This window comes from Lycorma delicatula, chromosome 5 (assembly GCF_047948215.1).
Source record: "Lycorma delicatula isolate Av1 chromosome 5, ASM4794821v1, whole genome shotgun sequence".
In the NCBI taxonomy this organism is placed as follows: domain Eukaryota; kingdom Metazoa; phylum Arthropoda; class Insecta; order Hemiptera; family Fulgoridae; genus Lycorma; species Lycorma delicatula.
The window spans coordinates 15,012,668-15,026,529 of record NC_134459.1 but is presented as its reverse complement, the minus strand read 5'-3'; the positions used below and the strand labels follow the sequence as shown (position 1 = coordinate 15,026,529).

The following is a 13,862-nucleotide window of genomic DNA, read 5'->3' as shown; positions in this document are numbered from 1 at the left end:
CTTTTATGTTGAAAATCGATATGAAACCGATGGCATCAGGTACAATGGCACTGACAAGACAGAGTATCAGTCACTACAAATAAAATATTCAGCATTCATATATGCTTACTGACAAAGAAAGACCGATGTGTATTGTATGTGAAGCATCTACTTGAAGAGTGTACAATGCATGAAAACTTCAGAAAAGAGGTAGAGATTAAGAAATGATATTACAGCTGATTTGGAAAACTGTAAAGAAGAAACAACAATAACCTTCATACCAGCAGATTTCTAACCTGTTTATAGTAAGCCTTCAGCAAAATATTTATGTTATGTTTGACTGCAGTTCATTTTTGTAAAGATCCTTTACACCTGAGTGTAAGATTTTTTTCTGACAATTCATGTAACTTACTTAGTTTTATTAAATATTATGTTTAATTTTCTGTTTTATTCAAATGTCAGGTCCCTATACACCCTTTTATCTGACAATCCTAGTGGTGATTTTTCTTTACTTTTAAACAATGTGATGAGGGCTAAAGATGATCTTAAGATGATGATCTAAAAATGATCTTAAAGATGATGCCCATGTAATTAAAAAAATTATTATTTTTTAAACCCAAGCTATCCAATCCATCTGCAGCACAGACAGAAAGCAACTCTCCAGTGTGAGAAAGTAAACAATTAAGGCAGTAGAAACAGTTTGATGCTTTTGTATGTTGTCCGACGTACAGAATAAAATGTATAAAGTATTTAACAGCTAAATTACAATAAGGTTCCACGATGTCATACTTATTAACAATAGTTATTCTGAGACATCTGACAACAGATGTGCAGTTGCCTACAATTCTAAATTTATACTTACAATTTCTAGCACTTGTACTTTCAGGCCAACAACCATAATAAGAATGATACTCTCACCTTTCAATATTTTTCGAAAACAATATCATAAAACATCTGACATTTTATTAAGGTTGACAGTTCAATAATTGATCGGGGAATTTTTTCTCCATCTAAGCAATAAATTTCTGTTAGATTCTCTCAATGAAATCAGCTGTGTGTGTAAGCTCTTTCTCTATTCCACATTATTGATGAAAATTTGAAGTTTCTCTGGGCTAGAGATTTGTACAGCAAAAAGCAACTACCGATACTCCCAAAGCGGCGACCTATGATCACTTGATCAATCCAAGGTTCCTCCAGCTTTGCTTACAATAAAGCAGATGCTGCTTTATTGTTGGTTAGAAATAACAATAGCAACTAGACTGGAAAATCAACACATTAGATTGGGGAAAACAAACCCCTCTACAGACTCCAATCTGTCTTCTGAAGCATGTTAACTTCCTTTTACCCACTACCAGGACTCCACTTCCGCATTAACAAATTACAGGACAGCTCTAAAAACAATGTAACATCTGGAAAAGTAATTGCAACTATTAAATTCATTACTTAACCACGTTTCAGTAAATTTAATTACCTCATATTGACAGTATATAACCATAAGGCACACTTAACATTCTGATAAAGTTATCATTACCCCAAATTATTGATTTGGGGTCAATCCACAGGCTATCCTCTGCTGGCAGTCTTTCAACACACACTGAATATTGCTTTAAAGAACCATACAAGAGCTACAAGAACACTTCAGGACATTTCCCAGGATCAGCAGATGAAATGTGAAAGGAATTATATCCTCATATTTGATCTTGCTTAGTACAATCCAATGATTTTAGTTTTAGGGATTCAAAAGATTCTATAACATTAGAAGAGATAATTTGACCACCTGCAGGTGGTCGAAGCGAGTTATGAACAAATCTTTCATTTTTGCTTTCACAGATTTTAACCTTCTTCACTTTTCATCTACATTCTTCCTTGAATTAAATTTCTTTTCAACCATTTTCACTGGCTCAACATTTTTCCTCTTTCTGACATCTGTAAAACCTGGAAGTAGAGCTATTATCCAAGACTGGGTTATTATCATAGTTACCAATTTAAAACTAAAACCAGTCTCTACATAAACATTATTAAAGGAGGAACTAGAGTTGTCAGCATTTGAGTATAACTTGGATTCATTCAATTCATCGATGATGAATAAAGAGATGGATTTTTTTAACTATGTTTGATATCAACAGTAAAAATCGTACATTTTTAACAATAGCATTTTGTTTAAGAATGTTACTTTTAATTTAAAATTTTCCTTTCCAATCAGTGCTAAATCATCTCCTAGCACTGAAACCTCACCCTTAAATGACTAATAATTAAATCAGAATTGTCAATCAACGCATGCAACTCTCTGATAAGTTTATAGAACCAATTCCACTTAATATCTGGCATAATCTGTTCGGTTTCATTGATATTGTCAAAAGCATCATCCATTCTACTTTTACTGGTTAACATTTTCAACTCTGGTAAGATCTAAAAGATTGAAGTTTGTAATATTACTCAACAGCCTTGTCACATTATTAGTCCTGACCGCAGAACCCAATTTTACTTCTTACAATAGTATCTTCATTACAAATAATCCTCATTTTCGTGAACATAAAACATTTGTAGGAAGATTCTTTACACAAATTTTATTAGTAATTGATAATTTTTTAATATGAAAGAAGCAATCTCTAAAAACAAATAAAATATTTCAACAATTTCTGCTTATCAAAAAGGCACTTAATGTAGAGTGCATAGGAAACAACTACTGGTCTCTAATGTAAAGTCTTTTTAAACAAGTTAAAATTTATAACCTAAAAACTACAAACTGAAGAAATTTAAAAAAAAATAAGAAAGAATCACTAAAAATAAAAATATGTAATGTTACAATAAGTAAATATTAATAAAACAGAAGGAAGAAAAAATACAACTAATAATTAATTTCATGGTTTAGGGTGGCTGAAAGTGCTTTTTATCCTGTCAAGGAAGACAAAATAAAATTTTTTTAATATATAAATAAGGCCTAGTGTATCAATTAGGAAAATAATCATCCAAAAATTAAATAAAATTAAATAATACGCTGAAAAAAATTGTAAGTGAAAAAATAAAATAATGAACTAGAGAGAAACAAAGAAAAATGTTTCTGAGACTCAAATGCTAGTAAAAAACAGGCATTCATATGAGTATCGCTAACCACTCAGCTACCAAGAGATTAAAAAATCAACTGGGCAAAACTGTATTTAAATAATCACCATTCAAGTTATTTAGCAGTAACAAACAGTACAACCATAGAGTAAAACATTAACATTACACAAATAAAACAATTTTTTCTTTACAAAATGCTCTAGAAAAAAGACTGGTGAATAACAGGAAGTTACATGAAAAAAGATAGATGTTTGATAAGTTAAAATAAGAATTAACATTAAATAAAATTCTTAATAATGTCCAAGATCAAGATTAGTCAAATGTAACAATAGTATTATATCAAAATATAAGCAATAGATTAACCTATCAAAATCTAATATACTAATTAGAGAATATTTTTTTGTACATTGAGCAAGTTTTAATCTATTCAGTTGACATAGTCGATTTACAATCATGATCATGTTCAACTTTTGTTTGTGTTAGGTTTAAAGTAGAATAACTGATGTAAGAATAATTAAATTTTTCTGTAAAATTTAGGGGAAAACAATCACAGAAACATTTAAAATTTCATACGCTAGAAGGGCAAGAGACCAGACAAGCTATTCTTGTGTTAGAAGACAGCCTTGTTCAGTCTCTCACCATTCTTAGAACCATTTAAAATCGACAATCAAATTCAAAATTTTTTGGCAGTAGATAAAACTGGTGTTTAGATGTTAGAAGAAATGGCAAGAGTCAAAAGACAAACAGAACAAATATTTTACAAGGCGTGAAAAAGAGTACAAAGTGTACACATTTTGTTGATTTTTAATGCCGAAACAAAAACCAACATGTTAAATGCCGGATGGTCAATGACAAAAAAAAAATCTTTTAAACTGAACCAAAACAGGTAATGAAAGTTAGCACCTCATGTATGAGTCAACTGGAAACAGTAAATGGTGTAAGTGATAATAGGATATGATTATCTAAATTAGACATCAGACCATAGCTCATAGAAAAGGTTCTTGTTGCTTCTGCTTGACAAAGTTCTGGCTCATTCTTTAATTTCTATTTCCTTGTTTCGGTAAAAAGATGAATCTGTTGCCCAAGAACTGGCTAACTTTTTTCCAAAAATAAAGACTGTGATGAAAGAGATGAGAAATTTAAGGATATCTTATCAATACAGAAAACTATGACAAGCGAACTAATGTGATTCCAAAGGAAGCATTTTCTTTAATGTTCAACTTGATGTATGAGCAAACTCAAAATAAACATCGACAACTATAATGAATAAAGATTTTAATAAATAAATATGTGAAATCTGTTGTGATTTTTAATGACCTTTGTTTAGAACTGATACACTGCATATTGTTAAGTAGATGAGGAAGATAGTAGAGTATAGAGAATATATCGAAAGTAAGAGATATATCTACAGGATCCCATATCTATCATAACTATTATATTTTTTAAATGTTACAATTCAAAGAATAGGTAATATGAGAATGTCAACAGATTTCTCATATTCAGTTTTCTAGAGGCAAATCACAATATGTACAATCTTTCAAATGACTCAAAATAACAAAAAAATTAAATTAACAGCAATTCCTAACAATCTACATAAGAGGTCTGTAAATAAAGTAATGAGACTGGTTCAGAAAAATGTTTTATTTACAATCCAATTATACATGGACTATCACCTTTGAAATAGTTCCCTTGAGAAATCATGCAATGTTTCAAACAGTTTTCCCACTATTCATAGCACTGTTGGAATTCAGAAACCGGAATATCCTTCAGATGGTCAGTTCCTTTTTTTTTATGCATTTTACAATTTTAAACTGGTGTCCTTTAAGGTGGTTTTTTGAAGTTAGGAACAGGAAAAAATCGCAGGGACTCAAGTCAGGTGAATAAGGTGGTTGAGAAACTACAGGAATGTTTTTCTTTGCCAAAAACTCATTGAAAGTGCAATGTGACAAGGTGCACTGTCATTTTTCAGCATCCAGTTGTCTTTGATGGCTGGTCTGATGCAGGCAAGTCTTTCTGCAGTCTTTCACTTGTCAGTATTTACTCAGTAAACATACTGATTTACAGACTGTCCTGTAGGCAAAAACTCCTTATGGACAATATCATTACTATCAAAGAAACAAATTAGCATGGTTTTGATATCTGATTTGCTTGTTTTTGCTGTAGGTGGTGAATTTGAAGTATGCCACTCCTTGCTCTGGCGTTTTGTTTCTGGTCCGTACTCAAATATTCAAGATTCATCACCAGTAATAACATTTTTTATAAAAATCAGAATCAGTTTATATTCGCTTTAGAAGATTGCACCACACTTCCACCCTGTTGTTTTTCTGTTCAACAGTGAGGTGTTTTGGGACCAATTGTGCATACATTTTTTCATATTACATTCATTTGTCAAAATTTGATTGACTGTGGTATGGTTCAAATTTAATTGTTCTACAATCATTATGACAGTTAATTGCCAATCGTACCATATCAAGTCTCTGATTAGCTCAAAATTGTCTCACTTTTTGACATTAATGGTCTTCCAGAGCATGGATCATCTGCAACTGACTACCAGCCATCTGAAAATGGTTTAACCACCTAAAAACTTGGGCTTGTGACAAAGCTATTGACTATAAGCCCTTTTTAATTTTGAAAAGTTTCAGTAGTATTCTCACAGAGTTTAACACAAATCTTGATTGCACAACATTGCTCTTAATTAATATCACTCATTTTTGTAACGCACAACAAAAACTCGTTTCACCAAAAATTTGTTTACGTCTCATGTGGCAACAATAGACTAAAAATATTAATATCTAATATAAATCAGCTGTTCATATAACCATACGTTTATTAGTAACTTTACAGTGTTGCCACTTTGGCTACCAAAAAAAAACTAATCTCATTACTTATTTACAGACTTTATACAACTGAATAGTTCTTCATACAGAAAAATATTTTACCTTATCATACAGCAAAACAGGAGGATTTAAAATCCTTCCAGATACAGGTGTAAAACGATCTGCAATACTGATGCCAAAATCTCTAACACACGGGTCAGAATTGAAGTCAGCCATTCTAATCTGTAAAAATAATATTAAATTATTATTATAACTAAAATACTATTTTATACATATAAGGATAATTCAGTTGCATTTTTGCAACTTTTCCTTATATTCAATGAAAATATGATGAATGATCATTTTGATTTTCATCCTTATAATGGATTAAACATGTTGAAAAAATGTTTAACACATCTGACCCATCATAACAAATTTTACATTCTCTTTATAAAAAAGTGTATGAAAACAGGATAGAAATTATAAACAACTTTCCAGATATTAGTCTTCATTGCGATGTGTAAGGCTGCAACAGGTAAATAAACTTTAAAAAAAATAATAGTTACGGTATTACACAACAATCCTAAATCAAATTCAGTTAGGATGTACTATTGTCCACTATCTGCAGATATTAATGTAAGGTTTGTCAGCGGCCCAAGGAAACATGATAAAACTTCCATGACATAAGTATTTTGTATATCCTCTCAATTTTCATAATTTTTATCCTTTTGCCGGTGAATAGTTACATCCAGTATATATCCACAGATTCTATCAGGTAGAAAACTACATAAAAAGACTGCAGCTATATGAAAATTCTTTAAAAAATATTTTCCTTGAACTAAGAAATGGACAAATTTTTCTCAGTAAAGATCACACTATTTGAGCCTCTACTTTCCGCCTCTTTTAAAATTTCTGTCTATTATTTTTTTTTTCTATTATATTAAAAGCTGAACTTCTTTTTTAATACCATTTAAGAATAATAATCTTTACTTTGTTAAAATGTAAAGGATATCATACGAGAACAGATAATTTTGAACTGTTCACAGCAAAGCTGTTAATGTCAGGACTGTGGTCTGTTCCCCAGCTGATTCTATTTAGTCACAATGATGTGTCAGTCAGGAATGCATCAAAGTACAAATAAAAACAATGATATGACTACACAAGAAATTTCATAATCTTGATCCAGGTTCTATTGTTTACATTTAAGAGCAAGGGCTGAATATTTTGAAACCACATATTCAGTGTCGATTACAAAGCATCTAGGTCTAATAAAAAATATCTGAATGTCAGAAATTGTTGAACAAACCACCATCAAGCATCAAGAGTATTAACTTAAGATTTGACAAATTTCATTTGTTAAAATTCAGTGGTAATGGAAGTTTTATTTTTGCTAAATAAAATCTTAGTAAAAGGTGATAAAAATAAAACTTCCCTCAAAAATCTTTGGACATTGATGAAATCCACTTTCACATCAAAATTGTAATGGAATTATAAGGCCAGAGTTTTCAAAAATGGGAATGTGACTTCAGAATAGTATAAAGACGTATAAGTCAGTTAGTACTGATCAATAAATTAAACTATTACCTGATGATAATTCCACATGGTTTCAGCAGGTTGGAGCTAAAGCCTGTAATGGAAAAATCGATCTGCTTTATGAACCGATGTCTTTTAATAAACTATTTCGTGCTCTGGAATAGCAATATGATTAGGCTTGCAGCGATCACTGTATGTTTATATGAAATCGCTTCTTACAAGAATTTAATCTCAAAGACAGAAATCAACATTCACTCATTACTACCTTAACAGATTACTGAACTGAAGGCTAGTCTTTAGTCTAGCCGTTGGAGCAAGTTAGAATGAAGAATATTCCTTCACAATAGCAAGAATGCAATTTCATTCTGTGACAGCGACTGTTCAAGAAACAACTTTCATATTAAATGATTGATACATAATTTTAGCTTCAATTTTCAATTATATATGAATGAAAATAGCAATTATATATGAGAATTAGCAGTTAAAGTAAATATCTACTTAAATTAAATTTTTTTTTTTAACTGCTAATTCTGTAAACAATCTATTTTACAAAATATTTAGAAATTATCTCTAAATAAAAATGAGAAAATATATAAATCAAGATTAAAAAAAACTATAATGGTTTTTGTCTTAGCAGATCAATTACAACATAATCATATACTCACAGCTTCCAGAATCTTTCTTTTTCGTACATCTGCGGGTTGTGCAGCACTTCGAACCATTGACGCTGTTTGTTTTTCATTAAGTTTTTTTGCTAAAGCCTGACCTTTAGCAATCGTACATAACTAAAAGGAAAAAACACAATTCTTTTTTAAATAACAAAAGAAACATGAAAATCAAGTTTTTATATCTAATTAAAGTAAATATAAAAGCATGATTTCATATATATTTGTTTAAGGTAAACTGAAAAGTTTAAAAGTTTTATTTAAATTCTGAATTGGAAAACCCGCCAAGGAAACAGTAATATTTATGGTCATGCTGAGCCTCACATACAATTAGCAGATTTAATCTTCTCTAAATGTCGGTCACATAATGCGCAATTAATAAGTAACAAATATTTTTGCAAGATTTTTGAACATTTTGTTACATACGAGGATAAGTCAATTACTATCCACAATTTACTTATATTTTTGTTTATATTGGTAGTACTGTCGTGTTGCGTAGATGACGCATGCATGGTTTAATGTCTGTACAGGTTTGATGCTGCCTGCCATTAACCATGGCTGCTCTGCTTTCTATTTGCACCAAAGAAGAGCAACGTTCAGTGATCCGTTTTTTGGGTCGGAAGGTGTATCAGGGGCCAAAATTCATCTAAAACTTTTGGTACAGTATGGGAACAGTGTATTGCCACAACGAAGTGTCTACGAATGGATTGAAAAATTAAAAAATGGTCGCACAAGTGTTACGACAAAGGAGCCAGACACGATCGTTTACCACCACAAATGAGGAAAACATTGAATGTGCATGTGACACGGTTTTCTTTGACAGACGAGTAACTATTGATGAAGCGGCACATCGTTTGCAAATTAGTCACGGTTCTGTCTATGAAATCATCCACAACAGAATTGGGTTTCATAAAGTCTGTGCAAGATGAGTCCCAAAAAACAACTCGAACAGTTGTATAAATAAACACGCTTGGACATCTGCCAAAAAGATTTGGATCGCTATGGTAACGAATGGGACATCTTCTTAGACAGAATCGTCACTGGTGACAAAACATGGATCCATCATTACAAGCCCCATAAAGGGAAACCCAGCATAAAGTTTGGCACTCACATTTGTTCCTCCATTTCTGGATATTCTATGCTGGACGAAACCGCTAGAGGACATGCCATATTGATGCCACTACACATGTACTGAATGTCGTACAGAACTGCTGCTGGGGAAGCGTGAAGACAACACAACCCGTGATGCCACAAGACGATATATCCCTTTCAGTTCACGGAAATGGCAAAAGTCTAACTTTTTTTTTTTGTCGACCTATATCAATTTTTTTGGGATTAACATGAAGGTATAGGTGCACAACTTACAGAGTTGAAGTTTATTCATCTGAACTTCTGTGACTTACTTTGCTATAATGGGACCAATTTTTTTGTAATGTTAATTAATTTTTTTTTATAATGCCAATTTGGAAAAAATATAATTATAACACCAATCTTTTGTACGTAAATATTTGTTTTTCTCTTATATATTTTAATTATCTGATGCTTGTTTACCTATTCTAAATGTTATTATTTTAAATTTTAAACACTTTTAAATTAGAACTCTTAACATTTACAAATAAACTGGCTTCACAATTGGAAAAACAGTCAAACATAAAAATGAATATTTATTTGCTTGCATCCTTACATATTTACAATACTAAATTTGATACTTCTTATTCTACCTAAGTAAACATATGTTTGCATGTAGTTGTGATGCACAGCTACATGCAAACTATCACCTGATATCTGGCATTATAGTATTCTCCATGACCAAACAGAACAGAACTTGACAAAACAGAACGGCAAAAGAGCAGAACATATATTTAAATTGGTCTAATTTCAATTGATTAAAGAAAATACAGTATTTATTTTTTGACTACTGAAGGGAATAATTGGAATAATACTCATATAACATAATTAAATTTTCTAGTGAAATTTATTTAGAATTCCTGACACAAAACGTACATTTAAATAAAGTAAAGAACATATAAGTAATATCAGATTATCTATTTATTATTAAAGTAAAGTAATTTATTTATTAATTTTGTATTTAATCATTCATATTTATCGCATAATGGCAGAATAGGGGAGAACAAATACCCATTATTTTTATTTTGACATTTTAGTTAATTTCTGTATAAATACTAAATTAATGGTCTGAGGTCATAAAATATCATCAGTAGTATCATTTCACTGAATCTGATAAAAGTTATTCTATAAAAAACAATATTTCTATTAACTATATAATTTAAGTTTTTTTGTAATAATTCCTCACTTCTGATGATTATTTTTAGATTGTTTTTTTATTATAACGCAAAGATCTAACTTAAAATATAAAAAATCTGAAGATGTGGCGAACCAAATCTGCAGTCATTAAATAACAAATAAATAAATGTGGGTTTTAATTATGCATAATTGTTAATAGAATACGACAGTATAAAAATTGTAAATAAATTATCTTCTTTGGCCAGACTTATTGCTGAAAATATTCAATACTGCTACATCTTTATTCAAATATTTATTAATCACTTTGTTCATTACCAACCTATTTTAATAAATGTGGGTTTTAATTATGCAGAATTGTTGATAGAATACGATGGTATAAAAATTGTGAAAATGCCACAAGTAGATTTCCTTTGGCTAGACTTAATATGCTGACAATTGTCTAGTTATGAAGACGAAATGAAAATTTAAAAATTAAAATTGAGAATCTGTAATGTGATCACAGGTAGTTTTTTTTCATTTCTTGGAAAAGCATATTTAAATTCGTATAATGGCTTAGTGTAATTATTAATCCATAATCTTTCTTATAGGATTTTAAGAAAGCTACCTGCTATATTTTATTGTATTATTTTTTTCAAAAACCGATCAAATATTTTAATAACTCTTTTAGTGCTTGATAGTATTTAAATTTTGTAATTTTACTTACGGTTAAGTTTTTTCAACCTATAACATTCTATGACAATTCTTTTGATGACTAGGTAAAAGTGTTTAAATTTATAACATAGTGTTTTTTTTTATTTATAAACAAACAGAGTCTATTGGTATTTATACTAAAACCGAAGTGTTTTATCCCATTACTTAAAGAGTAGGTATGATTAAAGAATAAAATTAATAATAAACATTTTGTTTCTTCCCCTATTCTGCGATTATGACAAAAAATAAATGACTAAATACAAAATAATTAAATATTTAGGGAATTCTAAATAAATGTTATTAGAAAATTTAATAATAAGTATATTATATAAGTATTTCTCTAATTATTCCCTTCAATGGTCAAAAAATAAATACTGTATTTCTTTAATCTATTGAAATTAGACCTAAGTAAATATGATATGTTCTGTTTTGTCATAGAACTGTATTCTCATATTAGATACACAGATACAGACTATAACCATCTAACAATTCATCTATTTTTCCTGTAGTTATGTTGCAATCAGGCTAACATCCTGTATGTACCATATACAAAAGCCTACATTCTGAAATGTTATATGACTGATATAAATAAAAATATTAAAGTGGTTGGCGCAAGAGAGTGTAACATTAATCTTTTCATCCAGTTTACAATTACAAAACCAAATATTTATACGCTTCTTAGGAGCTGAATTGTTATTAAATATGAGATGTGTAAAAAATATTGAACTTGCATAATAAAACTTTTATCAATTTATTTACCACTTTACATAGCTATGTCCCCTTCAAAATAGTCCCTATTATTGGTGATGTTTCGCTTTCAATCTTTCTTCTGTTTTTTAAACATTTCTTGGAAGCTTAACTTTCTTGGATGGCATGCAGCTGTTGTATCATGTTTTCCTCAGTCTCATTTTATAGTTTCAAAACAACATCCTTTCAAGATTGTTCAATTTAGACAAAAGAGATCTACAGAGTAAAGTGGTGAGGCATGGCACAATTACCTAGTTTTAATTATTAGTTTTGCCAGATGATGGATAAGAAGTGGAGCTTGTATATTTTCATTGTGTAACATACTTGCACAACTATGATTTTCGCTCAGTTCAGGCTTCTTTTAGGGTACAGCATACCTCAAATGATGCCATAAAACTTCCATGCAAAACTCCTTGTTTAGTGCCTGACCACAAGAAACAAATTCAAAATGGGCCAAGCCTTTCAATTCACATTTGATGGGCTCATGTGAACTATTTTTTTGGGTCAGGACGATTCTTTCCCCACCATTAAGATGATTACATTTCAATTTCCATATCACAGCCATAAATCCAACTCTCATTGCTATAATGTTTATCAAAAGGTTTTATTGGCATCAGCATGATGAAGAAGGTTTTTACTGATGTTATTGTGATTTTATCTGATCCTTGATCAGCAAATGCAACAAGAAATGCAAAAGTTTTTTAGTTAAAACTGCATCACCTGATGCTACGCTAACCTCAGTAATGCCTATCACGGTTACGGGGCTAGCTTCAGGAACTGTATCAATGTTATCGTTTGTTGACATAGAAGGTCATCTAAGGTCCGAGGACGTTCATTTGTTACAAATGGTTCATCATTTATTTTTTATTTTATTATTAATTATTTGTTACAAATAGTTCCCTGAATAATTGCTGAAAATTTTAACTGTCTTAAATAAACATTTTTCGGAATTTAAGCAAAATTTAATCCCCAACAATTGTCTTTAAGACCTTTCATTTTCACTTAATTAAAAAACCAACAGTAGTATACAAGTTTTCTCAAACTGTTGTTAGCTCTAAATGAACAATGGGAAAGATGCAATAAAGACCACTGTTCCTGAAAGTTGTCGATTGCTACATTTCAATTGTTGAAAAACTCTCTATGTATCGGTTGGGATCTATTACAGAAGCTTGATTTTTTTTTAATACACCATCATATTGCTATTTTATTTATGTTAAATGTATACGAGGTGTAGCTATTAAATAACAAGACTAATGCTGCTACAGAAGAATTGCGCATGCACCAAATTCATAAGACCGACAGTTGTTTAGTATAAAGCCTTCTCTTACGATTGTTGCCACTCCAGTTTCTGTAGACATATTAGTCTGGTCATGGTCTTTGTTCGGATAACATAAGTGTTTTATTAGAGCAAATAAGTGTCGTAAAATGTAATATAAAACTTTGTCTCCCTTCCAACTCAAAAACGGATAGAAATATTGAAAAAATTGGTTCTTATCCGATCTGACAGTCTGTTAACTATTCTTGTCTTTATTCAACGTCCTTGCTCAGCTCCGTGAAAAAAATAAGAAAAAACTATCCGAATTGCGGAAGAACAAGTCATGGGTTCTTCACCAGGACAACGCACCAGCTTACACTGCATTGTCTGTCAAGATCTTTCTAGCCAAGTATAACATACCAGTGTTAGATCCTCCACCTTATTCGCTTCACCTGACACCATGTGACTTTAATCTGTTCCCCAAGGTCAAGTCTACATTAAAAGGAGCATTTCAAATTGTTGAAGCTGTGAAAGAAAAATAGGCACGTGTCATGAAAGAGTTCACAGAAGCCTTCCAGCACTGTTTCAAACAACAGAAAATACACACTAAGCGTTTTAGGGATAGAGAAGAGGGTGTAGATTGAAGGGGATAATAACTAAACATGAATAAATTTAAAATAAAATATTTTATTACACCATTAGTCTCATTATTTAATAGCCACATCTTGCACAGAATAATGACCTCTGGATTCAATACTATAAGAAGTTTCCAAATTTCCAATGATAAAAATTAAATTTTTAAATAATCTAGTCTTTATACTTCATTATATATTATACTTTATACATCCA

General features: G+C 30.6%; 1 pseudogene; it reads right to left on the bottom strand.

Moving 5' to 3' along the window:
- Positions 1–13,862, bottom strand: part of LOC142324711 (protein argonaute-2-like) — an 87,676-nt pseudogene that overhangs the window by 21,006 nt on the left and 52,808 nt on the right.